Source organism: Varroa jacobsoni, unplaced genomic scaffold (genome assembly GCF_002532875.2).
Source record: "Varroa jacobsoni isolate VJ856 unplaced genomic scaffold, vjacob_1.0 contig05775, whole genome shotgun sequence".
In the NCBI taxonomy this organism is placed as follows: Eukaryota; Metazoa; Arthropoda; class Arachnida; order Mesostigmata; family Varroidae; genus Varroa; species Varroa jacobsoni.
Window position 1 is genome coordinate 1 of NW_019215714.1, and position 6,410 is coordinate 6,410.

Genomic DNA, 6,410 nt, shown 5'->3' on the forward strand with positions numbered 1-6,410 from the left:
AGAGAGAGAGAGAGAGAGAGAGAGAGAGAGAGAGGGAGAGGGAGAGAGAAAGAGAGAGGGAGAGAGAAAGAGAGAGACAGCGATATAATTATAGCTTAACTGTGAGATTTCTCTCACGAGTCCTTGTATCTGCGCTAGTAAAATCACTTCTCCGAATGTTGCCCATACAGTCATCAATTTTCAGAAGGAGTCAAATAAATTTCAATGGAAATTTTTTGTATATGTAATATCATGTTGTGAACTATCAAGATTTCTTAGATATCAGAGGCTGGTAACGATAACAAGACAGGTAGAAAACCGTTATGGGCCCCAAAAATAAACAATGATATAGTAACCAAAATAGGTAATTTTGACAAATTATTTCACCGTTGTGACATCTATAGTTATTTATCTAGTCACTACGCAAATGTCTATTTTGCAAAATGCTCAGTCATGGCGCCTTTGTTATATACCACCGATGATATATGGCCGAAAACTCAACGTACAACACAATAGTGATAATAACAATAAGTTGCCTGTTTATTTTACGGGTTTAGTCATATATATCAAAGACGATTTTTCCATACTGCTACGTATTGTGATTGTTTTAACGTTACCGCACGAAACGTTGCGTTGAATTGATAGCTCTTATCGGAAAGGCTTACACCATCCGTCCAAGGACTCACTGTAATAGAAAAAACTCAGCCAAATGCAGATCACAGCGTTCATATAATAAGAAATTCAAAAACCTTATATATGGGTCTTAAAAGCAAATGAAGTAATGTTGCTAATATCAAAATGGCTTTTGATTTACCTTGATCCTAGCTTTGTACATGAGCATCCTTCAAAATAGCTTAGCATACCCTGTTTCGAGCAGACGTCAGGGCATGGCGACCCAAATGTAGGCATGTTCTATATGTTCCTGCTAGATGCGGCCCACCTTTGTAACTGCCTTGTTGTCATGATAGAACACATTGATGAAGGTAGTTTAGAGTAGGACCCGCAGCGCGTCCCATGAACATGTGCGTTCCAGCTACAACTTCCGCAGATATAACGGCTCACACATGATGACACAGACGGCAAACATGAGCTGCTCAAGAGAACACCACCTTTTTTTTTTTTTTTTTTCAGGAAATCGTTATGTGTAGGTACGCAGATAAACAGATGTAGAAACTGACGTCTGTGTACATGTGTGACGAGACAGTTGAACGACACTTGTGAAAATACTGTTTAACCGTGGGAACATCAACTGTACAAGTGGATTCGTTTGAATCAGCTCTTAATTTTATACTTGAATCGTCTAGTAATTGTTGCTGTGGAAGCAAATGAGGCTTTATTTGTAGATACGATGTCTGTTGTATAGTAACAGAACTTACTGAATTCATGTTTATGCGTGGTTAAAATCAGTCGACAATGCAGAGGGCAAATCGCGTACAATGAATGATCTTATTGTCTTAATTTAAAACGTCATACAGTGGTGATACAGACTACATGCTGCATGTTCATGGCATGAGATCGACTTAGCCTCACTCTAAAGATATCAAATACTATATATTTTAGCTAAATTTGTATTTGATTCATGCTCAACATTGCACGTATGCAGATCGTCTGGTATACATTGATAGAGTCATGTACAGGTAAACATAAGAAGTCGTAATATCGAAGATAGAACGGAAAAGTCCTATCTAACAAGTCAGAAACAAAAAGCTCTGACGCATACGGGTTCCTCCAGTTCACCCGGCATCAGATTATCAGCTTAACAAGTTTTCCTTTTCACGTCGTTTAATGCTTAACCTATCTGTCTATCTCTATTGTCAAGGTCAACTACTAGCGTTCTCTAGGTCTTTTCAACTGCTTTCATTCACACAACCTTTTTACGCTTCCCCAATCGATCCGGGCGACAGGGAGCTGTGAATGAGATACGAAGTTAGGTGATACTTTGATATCAAGTTTTCTTGTGGGCCGCTTATTTTAAATGGGTGCATGTTGAATCGCTAACATGCATCCATGTGAAATCGATTTCACTTCGACGCGCTACATAGCCGTTCCACTGACAGTTCGTTGAAATAATGGGTCTTTGCCACTGGATTCCGTATTCTCGCTTGTTCAGTAATGGTAGTTTCTATCGTAACCGCGGGAGCTCTGACCCTTAATCTCCTATTTCGGGTTCCTGGCATAGGATCGGCATCTAAAATGAGGAACACATGTATTATAGATACAAGGTCTATTTGTATTTCGCGTTGATTGAAGTTTGATATTATATCTTTGCTTTTTTCTAATTGATCCTATTCTTTAGCGACAAAAACTAGTCGCTATTTGATTTCGCTGAAGACTGTGTCGCATCCCTGTCTGTATGTACTTACCGTTACTTATGCGCTAAAATGCGTTAATTCTAACGATTTTTATGAAAAAGTTACTTGGGACAGGAATCTGTCTCCCATCAGAACAGTTCGGAGAAGGAAAAATTCATGGAAAAAGCCAGTTGAAACATGGAAAAATTTACACTGGGTGTATGACCACCCCTTTGTTGACCTTGCCCCGTGGAAGAGGTTGAACAGGACTCGTCAAGCCTACCTCGTATTAGTAATGTGAATGAAGGCTATGTTATAGGATTCTCTCGAATCTATTACGAGTCAACGTTTAGATGCCATTTCCAGCTCTAACTTTAAGTTATGTTTGTTTTTTTTTTGTTATAATATCTCTAATTCAAACATGAGTGCATTTTTGAGAGGATTTTTTTATTAGTATTCGCAAAAGGCAGTACAGGCATAGTATCAGATGTATTAAATTAATCAACTGTCGTACCGAATTTACTTAGGTGGAGGCGGTTATTCGTAAAAAAAAAAAAAGAATGGACCGTCAAACGATATGCCGTTCACTCTATTTATTATATTTTCACCCAAAATCAGTGGAACTGATGTGGAAAATCAGATCTTCAATTTATGTACAGGTGCTCGGTTTATAAATACGGGAAATTTCGACTTAACCATTGATATATTTAACCAGCCCTTTATCTAGCGGGTAGGCTTGTTTAGCTAAGAATTTAAGGGTAGCTAGATAAGACAGCTAAGGACTCGTGGGAATTAATTTGATTCTGTCGACCCGACCTTCATGTTTCGAGTAATTTTCTTTTTATATACATGTTGAAAATAGAAGACCCGGTGGTGGCGTATCGATATTTGTGCAGTATAAAGGAGGATTATCCAGTAGATATTCGGGCGAATCACCGATATTCCATGCTTTCCGACAGCGAACGGAGACAATACACTATGCCGATTAAGAACACACTGCACGGGTCCCCTATGCACTAATCCTATCATTTCGAAACGTGCGAGGGCTCCTGCCTGTACATATTATTTAAACGGTACTTTGAATTTCTCCACTTCAGATCATGACCTTAGGACCAATGTGTTCTGGTTAAATTAGCAACTGCATTATACAACAGTAGTTCTATTGCGGGACTTTAGTTAAGATGACCAGGATTTCAAAGTTTATGTAACCGATATCTTCAACGAATCTTGTTCATGGTCTCTTTGAAGGTACTTCTGCCCAGGCGCTGCTCTCAGCCCAATCAGCTGTAGCTGTAAAAAACGAAAATCGTATCTTTTGAATTAACATCAGATAATTTATTTGGCTCAGAATAAACAATTACAGATCTTTATTGTTGAAATAACGCACTTCGGCAAAAAGCTAAGCGGCCACCCTACCGTTTTCAAGGCGTACGCACACATCTAAACTAATATTGTTCAGTTGACTATAAATTATAACGAATATATAATAAATGAAGGATAAATTTTCTTTCTTACCAGTGCTTAGAACTGCATTGTTTCTGGTTTCCGAGTCAGATACCGTTTGGTCTAGCAGACAGTCTTTGTATCGTATCTAGCATAAGCCTTAGATAGTACAGCATGCATGTACCTAGCGGACCTACCGATCTTTGCGGTCCTATGACGATAAAAACGGCAGCTTTCAGTCTTCGCTATTGATTTTTCTTGGCGCAACAGCAGGAGTCCACGAAAGCTCTCGACGAGTTGATCTAGTACCTCAGTTAAACGACTATGCCTACAAAATTTCGCACTGTCAACGAGCGTTCCCGTCGTTCATAATCGTTCTTTTACACACACATACGTACATATACAGACAGATAGGGCGTCACAGATGCTTACGCATTCGCAGATCTCTGACGTAATATCTTTGCCAACTTTAGTAGCATAGTAGAAAGAAAAGATATCGTAACATAGGGCTCCCTGTTAGGGTATCCCATATGATGTAATATAACATTGAAGGATAACACGAGTGACGTTAAAGCAATAATGCATCTGATTGTATTTTGTATGTAATATTGATAATAGCATTGTCCTTTCGAACGTAAACTTCAGTAGAAATCTGTCGGTTCGGTGTTAATCACATCCGTAGATCGTCTACATAAATTAATGAGTGAAGCATTTTGAAGGTATCGAAGAAATCCCGTACAAACAATTCACTCGTTCATTGAGGTACTGCATTTATGTTACGTCGTGCGCAGGTATCAAGCGGACTCATTATAGATTAGAGGTAGGCACCGGTTGCGTGAAGCTATGTCATTTTATGATCTGTTAATTTTAAAATAAACAATATATAATAGAAAGAAACCTCTTTATAGCATACTCCGTTAGCTTGGGGTGCATAAGTATTTTGGCAAATGGAAGTCCCTTCATAATCAAGGGTGACTGAGAGCCTTCTGTCAGGTCCGGAAGGTGACCTATCCATAGTTATTACCAAACGTGCTGTATTTTATGTAAAAGTTTACTTTTCTGTCACGTGCACTTCGTTTGCGATAAACGACGATCACTTGAAATCTATTAGAGGCCTCTGGATAAAACTCTGGATTTCTATTCGTTCCTTATTTAGTACTTGTGTCGGCTTGTGACACACGGTTCCAAACTGCAAGTTATCTCTAAACTTATCCGTTGTTGTAAACCCTGGCTGTCATATCTTAGCACTAGAAACAATCAGTAGATAATAAATTTGTAAATATGCATCGATCAGATGCGAGTATATAATTACGATAAGACCTAGTTCCCCGTTGTAAACCTATATATATATATATATATATATATAATGAAGCTATGATTCGTAGCAGAGTTTCAAGTACATCCTCAAAAATGTGTAGTACTTAAAATCGCTTTCTAAACGGATAAGCCTTATCCGCTGCCGTTGCTGATATGATTGAGCTCAGTATCACTAAATTAGTAATTGTGTCTCTACTGATTTTATCTTGCCAGCCTGGTGGTGATCGTAAAACAATAGAATACATGGTAGATGCGCTATTACGAAACGTAGCATGCCCAGTTCTCTGGCAGTTTCAGTAACTTTTATATCTTCTGAGTTCTCTCTTACTAGTTGGAACAAGATCGAATAGAGTTCAGTAGCGCGTAACATACACCCTTATGTGGTTTTTTCCTTTATTTGTTTTGGCCGTTTAGAAATAAAAGCGTTAAAGCCAAGCAGCCTCGTTGGAGACCTGTTTCAGCAGCATAGATCCTTTCGCTCTAGACAAAAATAGCTTCTTGTCTGTTTTACTTGCGGAAAATAAATAGGTTTAATAACAGACGCGATAACGTTTAACAGCAAATCGACAACAAACGAATGATGCTGTTTATACGTGTTTGGCAATATAAAATACTGTCGTATTATATAATGTAATATCATCACTACTTCTACTATACGGATCGCTTGGTTGTTATTTTAAGTAGTCCTTTATTGTGCATTCCACATATGAGCTCTTGAGCTGTGACCACCGTCGCCATGTTCACTACCTATCAGCTAAAACACGGATGCGCCCCTTCGCCTCCCACCTGGATTATTTCTGTTGTTACTGGATTTGGCCAACTATTGTGTCTGTCTCCGTATTTGGCCGTTCGCAGGGTTGCGCAGCGTACCCCATTCCGAGGTTAGGTGATCGACGTTAACGGTAACGTCCGGTTGATCCGGGCCTCCTCCATTTACTCGTTTTGTCGTGCCGGACGCCGGACCACTATGGCAGATCAGCGGTAAGCGAAGTGAGTCAGAATCAGCACGAAGACACCTAGATATGTAGATACTTTTTCGTTCGTCGTTTGGGTCGAAGAGAAGGGACTAGTTGCTAGAATAGAGGTTATCCGAACCATCGCCAGCGACAGCCTATGATGATACGTACGCTGCTACAAATAACAGTAATAGTAGTAGAAGAAAACAAGCATCTCCGATGTTGTGAGAAACATCGTGAATGAGCCGTAAGTTCGTACCTCTACTCCTCAAAAGACCTTATCATGACTGTTGATTTGGCATTTTGATCACCAAGCGTGCTCCCCTGTCTAAAAAACCATATAATTACATATAAAAGCCTATAGTAACTTTAAATACTTTTTACTGGATTCAAGAAATCTATTTTATCACAGTTTAATATGAAT

The 6,410-nt window shown here is 39.1% G+C and overlaps 1 long non-coding RNA gene across 1 annotated transcript; it reads right to left on the minus strand.

Moving 5' to 3' along the window:
• Positions 1–495: 495 nt before the first annotated feature.
• LOC111273269 (uncharacterized) lies at positions 496–1,915 on the minus strand. The gene is made up of 2 exons (XR_002687916.2): positions 794–1,915; positions 496–664 (listed from the first exon to the last, which is right to left on the minus strand). It is a non-coding gene; the product is annotated as an uncharacterized LOC111273269 (long non-coding RNA).
• Positions 1,916–6,410: the final 4,495 nt, after the last annotated feature.